Source organism: Rhinatrema bivittatum, chromosome 9, assembly GCF_901001135.1.
Source record: "Rhinatrema bivittatum chromosome 9, aRhiBiv1.1, whole genome shotgun sequence".
NCBI classification, from domain to species: domain Eukaryota; kingdom Metazoa; phylum Chordata; class Amphibia; order Gymnophiona; family Rhinatrematidae; genus Rhinatrema; species Rhinatrema bivittatum.
Window position 1 is genome coordinate 192,273,259 of NC_042623.1, and position 14,807 is coordinate 192,288,065.

At 49.1% G+C, this 14,807-nt stretch overlaps 1 protein-coding gene across 1 annotated transcript in view; it reads left to right on the top strand.

The window, feature by feature from the left end:
* The window catches only part of LOC115099616 (IgGFc-binding protein-like), a 277,960-nt gene that overhangs the window by 32,184 nt on the left and 230,969 nt on the right, over window positions 1-14,807 (top strand). The window lies entirely within an intron of this gene.

The window sequence follows — 14,807 nt, forward strand, 5'->3', positions numbered from 1 at the left end:
AACGGCATTTTAAAATGGTTTAGACAAGTTCCTGGAGGAAAAGTCCATAAACCATTATTAAGGTGGAGTTGCAGAAATCCACTTATCCCTGGGATAAGCAGCTTGGACTCTACCCCTTGGTACTCTGCCAGGTACTTGTGACTTGGATTGGGCACAGTTGGAAACAGGATACTGGGCTTGATGGACCCTTGGTCAGACCCAGTATGGCAAGTCTTATGTTCTTATGATGTTTAATTTTTATTGGTATGTTATTTTGGATTATTGTAAATTATGTTGTTCCATACTCTGTGCATCTCTAGTGACACAGTATGTAACAAATATTTTGAATAAAAAACAATAAATACCTGGATAATGTTAACTGGACAAAGTTGTCTGGGAAACTTTATCTAGCGACTAATCTAAGTGTGCCATGCCGATTTCAGGCAGATGGTCTAGAGGTGTCCCTGCACAATCGGAGAGAAGCCATGCACGCAGTAAAGAAATTCCTACAACTAAGAACAATTTCTAAAGTGTGTGCGCACACACATGCATTTTGCACATCTGATCCTAAACAAAAAATAAAGGAATAAAAAAAATAAAACACACAAATAAAGCAAAAATCATCACCCCCCCCCCCCCCACCAACTGCAAAAAAGCAATAAGGTTCAGTTAGTCCGTACCTGCTAATTGTCTTTCCTCGAGTCCAGACCAGTGGGATTTCTCCTCTCAATCAGCAGATGGAGGCAGAGTACACACTGTTTTGTACTGACATCCTTTCCTATGTAGCCTGGTCTTGCAGGGAAGGTGTCACTAATCTCTTTGTCCAACATGAAGGATACAACTCCTCCAGGAACCTGACAAAAGAATATAGTAAACGATGTTCATACAGTAGATCCCTAATCAGGAAAACAGATAGGAATGAGTGTAATCTCTGCTCACCCTCCCTGGATCATGTTTTCTATGTAACTTTAGGTGAAAAAAAAAGAAAAAGAGAGTCTTCTTTTTTTTCTATTGTCTGTTTTCTTTCATTCCCTTGTGATTAATGCACACAGCAACAAAACTTTTATGTCCTCAGTCCTTTCTTGGAATGAGTTCTGGCCTGGTCTGTCAGGACTCCAGACCAGTCTTGACATACGGGGGTTACATATTCAAAAGCCATTTAGATGGATATGAGAGACAAAGAGAGAGAGATAGATAGAGATAGAGAGAGTACATTGTACAAATCTACTCTTCTTTTACCTTTCAACACTCCAAATGACATAAAATCTTTACTGATGGCAACCGTGCTGTTCGTACTTATGACTGTGCATGTAAAACTGGTCCCCCCAAAACCTCACCCTGAGTTCATAATGCCCCCTCTTACAGTGGTATAAATAATTAACTGACATATTGGCCCCCCCCCCCCAGAGGCTCTCTCCTCCTCCTCCCAAACCAGCATTTGCAATAAAAAGCATTTCAACCAGTAACAGACAGCCAACACAGGCATAACACACAAGAAAAAGGTGTCGTTATTTCCAGCATTAAAATCTGCATTACTCTATCACACACCATGCTAACCAACCCTTATTTCAATTTACTCCTCCCACTCAAATACTAATTTTAAATTTGCATACGCATTTTGCAATGCTGTATTTATTGCACATGTTACAGCGTTATCGCACACACTGGGACCCTAATGCGCACGATAAGGCCCTAACGCAAAATGATAAATGACCCTGTTAACTAGCCGCTAAGTGGCTAAATATTTACCCCATGGGGACATATCTAAGCAGTACTTATCCTGGGTGGGAGTAATCTAGAGCTGCTTCTAAGACCCCCATAGTGATGGCTGCATCTCCTCTCTCTTGAAGATTCAGCCTTTAATGTCTTGAAAATGAATGCATCAACAACCAAGTAGCTGCCCTACAAATCTATGCTCTGCCCATGAAGCCACCTAAGTTCTCATGGAGTGGGTCCGGTACTTACTTTTCATTAGATTTGCTGATGCAATTGGTTCTTTAATCCTTCTAGCAATTGATGCTTTTGAGGCCACTTTTCCTCTACGTACCCCTGCAGATAGACAAAGAGTCTGTCTGATTTTCTAAAGTAATTCATAGCTTTCAGGTATTTAAATAATCATCTTCTTACATCCAGAAATCTTCTGTCCCTGACATTTGTCCTTTGTGAACCCTGGTAAAGTAACTGCTTGGTTTACATGGAATTCTGACACTACTTTTGGTAGGAAGTACTGTCACGATCAGGACTGTCCTGATCGTGACTTTCTCTCTGGAAAAAGAGAGGTAAGAGTCTCTTCAGCCTTGAACAAGGTCGTTATTATTTGTTTTCAGTACCCTCTTCTGTCAAGCTTTCTCCTTTCAAATTCTATGCCATAAAACAGAATTAAATTGTCCCTGTCATAGTAGACCTTTGGCCTGAGCAAATCTTAGTGCTTCTTGCTGCTTGAACCCTACCAGATCTGTGTACCATGGGCAACTCACTCACACTGATGTTACTAGGATAACTAAAACCTGGATGAATCACAGTTTTTTCCAGAATCTTCCCCCATCAACAGCCATGGTAAGAACATGTACAGTAATGCTTTTCTGGCCAACTCTGTGTTAGGGCGTCTATCCCCCTGGATCCCCATTCTTTTCTTTGACTGAAGAAATACTTCGCCTTGACATTCTTCTGCGTTGCCATTAAATCCCAGTCGGGGTGCCTCCATCTGGCCATAATTTGGTTGAAAGCCTCCTCTGCCAGCTCCCATTCTCCTGGATCAAATCTCTGGCAGCTTAAGACATCTACTTTTGTGCTAAGTGCGCCAGCTATGTGTGTGGCTGATATATCCAACAGATATTTCTCCACCCATTTTATAAGGCATTCTGCTTCTCTTGTCATGTGAAGGCTTCTCATGTTTTCTTGCCTGTTGATATTTTATATGCCACTACTATTGCTTTGCCTGGCAAAACTCTTATGGTCTTGCCCTTGAACAATGGTGTTAGTGTGATTTGTCTACTTTCCAGATGATTCATTGAGAAGGTTTCTTTCCTACTCAACCAATCTCCTTGCGCCAGTTTTCCTTCGCAATGTGCCTCCCATCCTGTCCTGCTTGCATCTGTGGTCACCATTACCCATTCTGGTAATTCCAGACTTATCCCTTTTGAAAGGTTGTCTCTTTTTATTCACCACTGCATGTTACGCCTGTTGGTCGCAGACGGCTGCGATCTCTCATGCTCACCTCTTTTTTTCCCTGCTCCATCAAGCCTGGGAAGAATGGCAGTCTCTACTAGTCCACGCCGACCTCTCCGGCATTCCCGGGATAGTGTGGGCGCTGCCAACCACCATCTTGGACCTGGAGTTACCTAGATGCGTGCGCGCTAGGGCCTCATTTAAACACGTCATGGCGGGATGACGTCAACCTGCCAGTGTATTTAATCTGACCTGCCCTTGCCTTCCTTGAGTTAGCAAGGAGTTCCGTCTTGCTGAATTTTCCACTTCAAGGACTTCCTATTCCTGACTCGGTCTTGGCATACTGACGCTCTGAATACCCGCTCCTCGGGGGCTCCCCTGTGTTCCCGGCTATCTGCTCCTCGGAGGGCCTTCCTGCCTGACTGCTACTGGACCTGCTTCTCTGGTCTCTATCTCGCTCCAGGTACCACCTACTGTGAGTACCTCTACTGACTTCTACTATACCGACTGCATTGAAGTTTCCACGTGCATTCCCCGATCCTCGGGCCACTACCGCCTTCCTTCTGTGGGAGTCATTCACCTTCCTGCTCTACAGAATACCTACATACCATCTACAGGAGCCACTTACGGGTTCCGGTATCGCTACCAGTTCTTCAACATCTACTGTACAGACATCTTCGGCATACCCCGCTCCATGGGCCACTACTAGATCTGTATTCCTGAAGCTGCCTATGCTCATCAGAGGGGATCCCCGGCGTACCCCGCTCCGCGGGCCACTACCGGATTTTCTCAGCTGTGTCTCACTTTGGGTAATTCCCATTGCCCAGGACTGTATGAACATTTTCCATTTCTGTAAGACTAATTCTTCCTTCCTATTTAATAAAGTCTTAATTCCTAGCTGTGTCCCATGTCACTGAGACTGTGCCTGAGACATCGCTCATCTCAGCCCAGGGGTTCACATCCTTCCTTAAACATAACACTTCGTTATGTTAAAACTTAACATAACGCTCATCTCAGCCCAGGGGTTCACATCCTTCCTTAAACATAACACTTCATTATGTTAAAACATAACAAAACTTCGTTATGTTAAAACTTAGTTATCTATATCTTATTTTGTTAATCGTATGCTTTTGCTCTCTACTCTCCCACTCTGTAAACTCCCTGTTCATTGTAACTCTATCTTCATAGTTTATTGGTTACCCCTCGTTTCAATGTAAACCGGTACGATAAGACACTAGTCTTGAGTATCAGTATATCAAAAGTATTTAAATAAATAAATAAATAAATAAATACATAAAATAAATAACACTGCAGGTTTTCCCTGGCTTGCTTTGTTTTGGGCAGTTTCCTATCGAATTCCTGACTTTGCAGTTACCAATTGGATAATATGCTCTGCTGTAAGGGGTGTAGATGGTCTCTTGCCAAAAGTACCACCTTGATTGTGGTTGTCATCATACCTAGTAGCTGAAGGTTCTTGTAGGCTGTTGAGGAGGCTGATACTAGCATTTCGACTTGCAATCTGAGGATTCACTTTTCTGGTAGGGATATTTTCCCAGACTTTGTGAACTGGTCTCCTAAGTGAATCAGCTGCTGTGATGGTTCTTTGTTCTTTTGTCTCTATTCACTACTCAGCCTAAGCTCTCCAATGTTCATTATCTCTTAATTGTTTATGTTATTAAAAATTTATTTATCACCTGATGCACGAGGCCCTAGGCAATGTACAAAGAACATACATAATAAAATTTATAAGACGATAAAACATCTCATAGACACAATAATAAAATAACTATAAAACTAGATAAAATCACAATAAAACATTGAGTCACAAAGAAAACTAAATAAAATATCTGTCATAAACCAATGTAAGTGCCTTAAAACATTGTGAGACAATCCATATGCCAGCTTGAACAGACAGGACCTGATTTTCAAAAGCATTTACAGGTGTAGAATTGGGATTTACATGTGTAAATGCACTTTACCTGTGTAAGTGGACTTTTGCACATTGCTACAATATATGCCATTGAATTGTCCATAGGATTTGCTCCCATAAGTGCACTTTACATGTGTAAATGGCTTTTGAAAATTGCTACAATAGTATGCTTCATTTACATATGTAACTCCTTTGAACATTTGCCTGATAGGTTTGAAGCAAAAATTTAAACTGCTAGGATATGTAGTCAGCCTCAAATCCATAGCTAAAGAGTTCCACAATGCCGGTACAGCCACCAAGCAAGCTCTTTTTCAGGTCTCATCTAAATGAGCCATTTTGTGTGAGGGCAAGAAGACCCCTGTGAGCAGACTGAAGAGACTTGGTAGGAACCTAAATTATCAAAAGGGAATTTGCCCAAGGAAACAAGTCCAATCTTAGTAGATTCATCAAAATGCGATAATAACGCATGGATAACGCCCATGCTAAGAAAAATGGGTGTGTTTATGGACATTTTAGAATTACCACACCACATCATAACATACTACTTCACATTTGTAGTATCATGTGGTGCAGTAAACTTTTCCTGCTCCACAATAATCCCTATTTTGTATCTCACGCTGAGAGAGAGAGAGAGAGCACCTCTGGGGAGACTCTCACAGTGTGCAACTATTTATAGCCTATAGGAGGGGCATTTAATAGCTCGAGGTGAGATGTTGATGGTGGTTTAGGGGTTAGGGGCCAGTTTTTCATGTAGAGTGAGATGTACAAACAGCACAGTACAGCTCGGTGAAGATTTGCCATCATTTGGCAAATAAGATTCTTGGTTTTGCATTCTTCATAAATATTGTCAAAGAAGCTTTTGTAGCCTGACAAAGTCCTTTCTCAACACATAACAAGGTATCATTTGATTATTTTACCATTTAGGTTATATAATCATCTGGAAAAGATTCATCCTTCCTGTCAAAGACATTGGGAAATATTTCCAGTTTTGCAATGCATATTTGGTTACTCTAATCTATGTCTCAAAGTTCATCCTATAGATTTTTGTTGGATCAGTATGCCACACTATTCCCAGGTAAATAAATTATTCTGTTACCCACTGTATTGGAAATTCCCTTTCCAGCTCAAGCCGCACCTGGTCCGCACAGGTAACGCCTTAGACTTATCCAAATTGAGCTTCAACCTAGCTAATTGACCATACATTGAGAATTCTGCAATTAAAGCTCTTAAAGAGGCTGCAGGTTCTGCAATATGATTCAGCATTTCCCATCGTTATTACTGAGCCTGTCAAACGCTTTTTCAGCATCCAGGCTCTGTAATAACGATGGTATATTCTGCCATTGACAGCTCTCCAGCAAGGCTATTATTGTCCTCACATTCATCATAGAATGGTGCCCCTGAACAAGACCAAATTGGCCTTCCTCGATCAAAGTTGGCAAAATCTTTGCTAATTGAGTTTCGCTAAAAGCTTTATATCAAAATTCAAAAGAGAGATGGAATGATAAAAAGTAGGGAACATGGGGTCCCTACCAGCTTTTGGTAAAACTGAGATAATCGCTGTATTAGATGCTAATTTTTATTTATTTATTTATCGAGTTTTATATACCGTCGTTCGGTTTCGCCATCACAACGGTTTACAAAGTTTTAATGTTTATAACAGAGTGTTTAGAAATTCACGTGCTTGTTAGCATAGTTATCGTAGTCATTATAATGGGAAATGTCCTAAATCCTTCAACTTGGTAAACATCAGTGGAGAAGAAACATTTTGCACCATTTTGTAGAATTTAGCAAAGAATCCATTCGGTCCAGGAGCCTTTAACAATTTGGCTTCCTGGATTCCCCGTTGAATCTCCTGCAGTTGCACAGGCTGATTCAATTTCACGTAACTGTTTCTCTGCGATTTTTGGAAGAGCAATGGAATGTAAATAATTTCAGATATCTTGCACTGTTCCTGGGGCTGGGGTATATAAAGCCAGGTAATATTCTTTGAACACTGTCCTTAACTATAATTTACCAATGCCCCTGGCACTGTTACATATTGTAATTATACATTTTGTGTTGCGGCTCCGGGTCGGTCCCGGCCGCTCCTCCTACCTCCGCGGACTTCCGGGGCTTCTCGGGCTTCCTCGGGTCTCCGGGGGCTCCCACCACGGCTCTCTCCGCGCCTCCACGCAGCGCTCGGGCCTGCCCCTGCTCCCACCACGCGGCTCCTGCATCGCCGGAGCAGCCGGCGTCTCGCCGCGGCTAGCTCCGCCCCCTAGGGGCACGCGCGCGTCTCGGCCCGATTCTTAAAGGGCCAGGCGCGGGAAATCTGCCTGCATCCTCCCGGTGACGTCAGACGCTGCAGGGCTACTTAAGCCCTGCAGTCCCTCTCCTCAGGGCCTTGCAACGAGGTTCCCAGGGTTGTTCCTGTCTTCAGTTGCTGCGTTCTGCTTGGTGTTCTTCCTTGGCTCCTGACTCGGATCGGCTGACGTCTCTACTTGGCTTCTGACCCCGGACTGGCATTGGTATCTTCTGGCTTCTGACCTCGGACCGGCTTACGTTGACCTCCTGGCTTCTGACCTCGGACCGGCTTACGTTGACCTCCTGGCTTCTGACCTCGGACCGGCTTTCGTTGACCCTCTGGCTTCTGACCTCGGACTAGCTGATGGCGATCCACTGGTTCCTGACTCTGGTACGGCGAGCAACAACCCTTCGGCTTTCGACCTTGGACTACCGCTGACCAGGCCCCTGCGGGCCCTCCTAAGTCCCAGCGGCCGGGTTCCTACGGGCTCCTCCTGGGGGGACTCCGGCTTCCAGGGTGAATCTCCTAAGTCCCAGCGGCTGAACTCCTACGAGCTCCTCTCGGGGGAGGATCGGCTTCCAGGGCGAAGGTTTCCTCTTCACCGAGCCAGCGCTACCATCACCTCCATCCTCGCCGGGGCCCTTGGTCGCATAGGGCCTCCAGAGTCCCGTCTACGACCTGCCATCAACCTGTCCCTGCCGCCTCCCGGTCGGGGTCGCTGCTTCTACCACCTACAGCAGCTCTTCCTACGGCTCCGATCGGCCCAAGGGTCCACAAATCCTACAGATTGCAAGGCCATGGACCCGGCGGACCTTGCCGGCCTAAAGGCCATTCCTGGCATTGCCCAGAAGCTGCAGCAACAGCAGTCCTGCCTGGATACGCTGATGTCGGCCGTCCAACGCCTGGCGGATCGCGTAGATGGGGCCTCCGCAGCCCACTCCGCAGCATCTACATCTATGGTCAACCCGACTTCTTCTGTTCCGGTACAGATGCCAGCGCCCCCGAGGTACTCGGGGAACCCGAAGACATGTCGAGGGTTCCTCAACCATTGTTACATCCGGTTCGACCTCCTGCCTGCGCAATTCACCTCAGACCGGGCAAAGACGACGTACATTATTTCGCTTCTGGATGGGAAACCGTTGACTTGGGCTTCCTCCTTGTGGGAGCGCCAAGATTCCCGCTTAAATAACTTAGTACAATTTGTCAAAGCATTCCGGAGGATCTTTGACGAACCGTCTCGGGCCTCCACAGCTGCCTCGGAGCTCCTCCAGCTGAAGCAGGGTAACCGTCCCCTTGAGGAATTTGCGATGGAATTCCAGACCCTGGCTACGGAGCTGGCCTGGGGCGAGGACAGTTTGCATGGGATCTTTTTGGAGGGTTTGTCCTCTCGGCTCCAGGATGAGCTTGCGGCACGAGATCTCCCAGACGACTTGCAGGAACTCATCGAACTCGCTGGACGTGTGGACCGGCGTATCCAGCGCCGCTTCCGAGAGCGAAGGCCCGCTCGGGGATCCTCCGTCCGGCGATCCACTCCGCCGCAAGCCCGGTTCTCTCCTCCTGCAGCCACCGCTCCAGCTACAGAGGAACCCATGCAGTTGGGCCGTGGCCCCCTTTCCTCCGAGGAACGTCAACGCCGACGTGCCCAGGGACTGTGTCTATACTGTGGGGGTCAGGGGCACTTTTTGGCTCGCTGTACCGAGCGTGCGGGAAACGCCCGAACCTAGAGCTCAGCGGGGAGTTGACTCTAGGCAACATTTCACCTAGCTCCCCATGTACCGTTCCGGTACGACTCTGCCTTCCGGAGGGAGGCTTTGATACCCTTGCCTTAATCGACTCTGGGTCCGGGGGGAACTTCGTCCTCCGGGAGCTAGTTGAACAGCTACAGCTCGAGGTCTGCTCGCAAGACCCGCCGGTGCGGGTTTCCTCCATTCAAGGGAGCCCACTTCCTGGTTTAATATCCACTCGCACCAGTTCTCTGAAGCTCCAGGTTGGAGCCCTCCACCAGGAGGAAATCTCGTTTCTTATTTTAGAAAAATCCATCCACCCGCTCATCCTGGGTTTACCCTGGCTTCGGAAACACTCTCCGGTCATCGATTGGGGTACCCTTCAGATTACCTCCTGGAGTCCTGCGTGCCATCGGCATTGCCTTCCGGCACGTCCACTGCGACCTATCGCACTCTGCACGGCTCCGTTAACGGTACCTCCACAATACCATGCCTTTCAGGACGTCTTCTCGAAAGAAAAAGCTGAGCTACTTCCGGAGCACCGTCCCTTTGATTGTGCAATCAACTTGCTACCTGGAACCACTCCGCCCCGTGGAAGAGTCTACCCTCTGTCTCTGCCAGAGACCCAAGCTATGTCAGCCTATATCAAGGAGAACCTGGACCGGGGTTTCATCAGACCATCCAAATCCCCGGCCGGGGCCGGGTTCTTCTTTGTAGGAAAGAAAGACGGGTCTCTCCGCCCCTGTATTGATTATCGGGGCTTGAATCAGATCACCCGCCGGGACCGTTACCCGTTGCCTCTGATTCCAGAGCTCCTGGATCGCCTCCAAGGGGCTCGCGTCTTCACCAAATTAGACCTCCGAGGTGCTTACAATCTCGTTCGTATACGCCCCGGGGATGAGTGGAAGACCGCTTTTAACACCAGAGACGGCCATTACGAGTACCTTGTTATGCCGTTTGGTCTCTGTAACGCCCCAGCGGTATTCCAAAACCTGATGAACGAGGTCCTCCGCGATTTCTTATACACTTCAGTGATCGTGTACCTGGACGACGTATTAATATATTCCCAGGATCTCAAGACACATCGACAACACGTGCGGCAAGTCTTGCTGAAGCTAAGGGAGAACCACTTGTACGCAAAATTGGAAAAATGCCAGTTCGAGCACGAGTCATTACCCTTCCTAGGATATATTGTCTCCTCGATGGGCTTCCGAATGGATCCGGACAAGGTGAGCGCCATCAAGGGTTGGCCACAACCATCAGGAATAAAAGCGCTTCAGCGGTTCTTAGGATTCGCCAATTTCTACCGCCACTTCATCCCGCATTACTCCAGCCTGGTAGCTCCTCTGACGGCCCTTACGCGGAAGGGTGCGGATGCACGAAACTGGTCCCCTGCTGCGACGCAGGCCTTCCAGGATCTCAAGGAGGCTTTCCTTCAGGACACTTGTCTTCGGCACCCTAACCCGCAACGCCAGTTTATAGTAGAGGTAGATGCTTCCGCTGTCGCGGTAGGGGCAGTGCTTCTCCAAACCTCTCCCACTGGCAAAACCTGGCCTTGCTCATACTTCTCCCGCAAGTTTTCACCGGCAGAAAGGAATTACGGGATTGGTGACAAGGAGCTGTTGGCCATAAAATTGGCGTTCGAAGAGTGGCGTCAGTGGTTGGAGGGAGCCCAGCATCCGATCATAGTATACACCGACCACAAGAACCTGCAGTACTTGTCTCACGCTCAGAGGCTCAATCCCCGACAGGCCCGCTGGTCCCTCTTCTTTAGTCGGTTCGACTTCTCGCTTCGCTACCGACCCGCAGCCAAGAATGTACGGGCGGATGCTCTATCCCGCACCACCGAGATTGACGACACCACGGAGACCCCTCAGTATATTTTGGACCCAGCCAAAGTCCTTCTGGCAGCCACTAACTTAGGGGCCGAAGGGAGGACGGTGGTCCCGGCTCGTTCGCGGAGGAAGGTTCTGGCTTGGGCACACGACTCCCTGACGGCAGGCCATCCGGGGATTTCTCGAACCCTTGAGTTACTCACTGAGTTTTACTGGTGGCCACGAGTGAGAGAGGATGTCCGGCACTATGTCCAGTCCTGTCCCACATGCGCTCAGCAAAAACCCCCACCGGGACGCCCGTGGGGCCTACTCCAGCCGCTCCCTATTCCCGCGGAACCGTGGTCCCACCTTTCCACAGACTTTGTGGTGGACTTGCCTCGCTCTGAGGGGAAAACTGTAATTTGGGTCACTGTCGACCGCTTTTCTAAGATGGCACATTTTATCCCTCTGCCCAAGCTACCCACGGCTCCTGAGCTGGCTGACCTATTCGTCCAGCATGTTTTCCGGTTACATGGACTACCCTCGCATATCGCGTCGGATCGCGGCCCTCAATTTACGGCCAAGTACTGGCGGGCATTATGCAAAAAGTTTGGGATACAGTTGGATTTTACCACGGCCTTTCATCCCCAGGGTAACGGCCAAGTGGAGCGGACCAACCGGACTCTGAAAACCTTCCTCCGAACTTTTGTAAATGAGCTCCAAGACAACTGGGTCTCTCTCCTTCCCTGGGCGGAATTTTCTTACAACCGCCACAAACACTCCGCTACAAGTCAGTCTCCCTTCCAGCTAGTTTATGGGAGGATCCCAAGACCTCCACTGCCATTACCGGTACAAGTCACTTCCCCCGCAGCACAACTAACAGCTAACCAACTTCATCACCTTTGGATTGCCACGCAGGAGAAGCTTCGCAAAACTGCAGCTCGCTTCAAGACGTATGCGGACCGGTCTCGACGACCCGCCCCGGTATTCTTACCCGGAACGAGGGTATGGCTAAGCACGAAGCACATTCAATTACGGACTCCCTCCATGAGGTTAGCACCCCGTTACATTGGACCTTTCCCGGTGGCGGAACGCGTAGGGGCGGTTTCTTACAGATTGCGGCTACCCTCCTCGCTTAGGATCCATGATGTCTTCCACGTGTCCCTTCTCAAGCCGCTGGTGCTCTCTCGATTTCGGGCAGCTCCGCCAGTGCCCTCCAATGTTTCCTCGGATCCGGATGTCACCTACACGGTAAAGGAGGTCTTGGATGTCCGGTGCCGTCGCCACCGCTGGGAGTACCTATTGTCTTGGGAGGGGTATGGCCCGGAGGAGAATTCATGGGAGCCTTCTTCTCACATCCTGGATAAGGATCTTCTTCGACACTTCCACCTCCAGCATCCGGCCAAGCCGCGACCCCCCGGGAGGGGGCGTAAGGGAGGGGGTACTGTTGCGGCTCCGGGTCGGTCCCGGCCGCTCCTCCTACCTCCGCGGACTTCCGGGGCTTCTCGGGCTTCCTCGGGTCTCCGGGGGCTCCCACCACGGCTCTCTCCGCGCCTCCACGCAGCGCTCGGGCCTGCCCCTGCTCCCACCACGCGGCTCCTGCATCGCCGGAGCAGCCGGCGTCTCGCCGCGGCTAGCTCCGCCCCCTAGGGGCACGCGCGCGTCTCGGCCCGATTCTTAAAGGGCCAGGCGCGGGAAATCTGCCTGCATCCTCCCGGTGACGTCAGACGCTGCAGGGCTACTTAAGCCCTGCAGTCCCTCTCCTCAGGGCCTTGCAACGAGGTTCCCAGGGTTGTTCCTGTCTTCAGTTGCTGCGTTCTGCTTGGTGTTCTTCCTTGGCTCCTGACTCGGATCGGCTGACGTCTCTACTTGGCTTCTGACCCCGGACTGGCATTGGTATCTTCTGGCTTCTGACCTCGGACCGGCTTACGTTGACCTCCTGGCTTCTGACCTCGGACCGGCTTACGTTGACCTCCTGGCTTCTGACCTCGGACCGGCTTTCGTTGACCCTCTGGCTTCTGACCTCGGACTAGCTGACGGCGATCCACTGGTTCCTGACTCTGGTACGGCGAGCAACAACCCTTCGGCTTTCGACCTTGGACTACCGCTGACCAGGCCCCTGCGGGCCCTCCTAAGTCCCAGCGGCCGGGTTCCTACGGGCTCCTCCTGGGGGGACTCCGGCTTCCAGGGTGAATCTCCTAAGTCCCAGCGGCTGAACTCCTACGAGCTCCTCTCGGGGGAGGATCGGCTTCCAGGGCGAAGGTTTCCTCTTCACCGAGCCAGCGCTACCATCACCTCCATCCTCGCCGGGGCCCTTGGTCGCATAGGGCCTCCAGAGTCCCGTCTACGACCTGCCATCAACCTGTCCCTGCCGCCTCCCGGTCGGGGTCGCTGCTTCTACCACCTACAGCAGCTCTTCCTACGGCTCCGATCGGCCCAAGGGTCCACAAATCCTACATTTTGAGCTTGCACAATTTTTTGACAAGTTAGCAAGGGATCTACCTACATTATCTCCATGCTGATAGAACTGAATCTGAAATATCTTATTCCCTTTTTTGCCCTTTGGTGCAGCAAAGTATTTAATGTATTTTGTGTAGCAACAAATGTCTTTTGATCAAGGAGCCACTCATATCTTTTCATGTCCATTCCTAATTGCTTTTCTAAGGTCAAAATAGCCCGCCATTGTAAATATGGATTCCATACCGATGAAAACCTAGGTAACATATTTTATTTACGAGCAGTCAGCTTATATAGCTCGCACATCTTATCTAACTTTAAGATGACCAATTTTAACTGTGGGGCTTTGGTGGTGTTTACGAGCAGTCAGCTTATATAGCTCGCACATCTTATCTAACTTTAAGATGACCAATTTTAACTGTGGGGCATTGGTGGTGTTTACGAGCAGTCAGCTTATATAGCTCGCACATCTTATCTAACTTTAAGATGACCAATTTTAACTGTGGGGCGTTGGGTGCTTTCCAAGCCATTGCTATGACCGAGGTGATGTTCCAAACATGCTGCGGTATATAAAAACCCTTAAATAAATAAAAATAAATGACACATCTAGCGGCCAGTATAATTTGTACTAACATCCAGTTGTGTCTAGAGCAGTCCAAGGGTGCATTTAATAGGACATTTTCAGGGGATAAGTGAATGGAGAAATGGAGCTCTTGCTGGATTAATAGGGAAACTGCCCCCCTCCCCCCAAATCTTACTCTAAGTCCTCTTTATCTAGCAAGGAGCCCTCCTCCAGAGGTAAAAATTGATCTAATTGCAATTTTGGGTTCTTAGGCTTCCGAGCTCAACATCTAGTGGAGCTTTATCTAGATTTCCTCCTGTTATTTCCCAAACCTTAATCTACATAATCCCTTGCGCATTACCATGACAAAAATCAGCCGTGAACCGTGCTCCTCACCTTCTTCCAATTCCTGCAGCTCTTGTGCTTGCTGTGCTCCTAGGAACGCCTGGAACCATCTGCCCGTTCTGCCTTCTGTGGGAAACGCTGCTTCCAGTAGGCCCTGGGGCTCCACGGTGGCTGTTCTAACCGCATCCCCTCCTTAAGTGGTGCCATATTTGTTTCAGTACTGTCACAGCTCCTGCGGCGACTCGGCAGGCCCTGCACCCCTTGCATTTCCTCCCGCACTCCATTCCTTGCTTGATGTGGTGTGGTGCGGTGCTCCTGGGGCATCTGGAACGTCTGGCTAAGTCACCACCACAGGCCTCAGATCACTAGCTTTTCCCATGGCACTCTTTTCCTTTCCCCTTGTGCTTTTTTTGTTTTCTCAACTTCTTAAAGGGGAAAGCATTGTTCCTTTCGCCTTTCAAGAGAAATCCAGGGATATGATGCCCTGATTGCCCTAGGGGGAGGGAAGTCCAGCCACCTCCCTGACTGCCATCTCTGGCTCCAG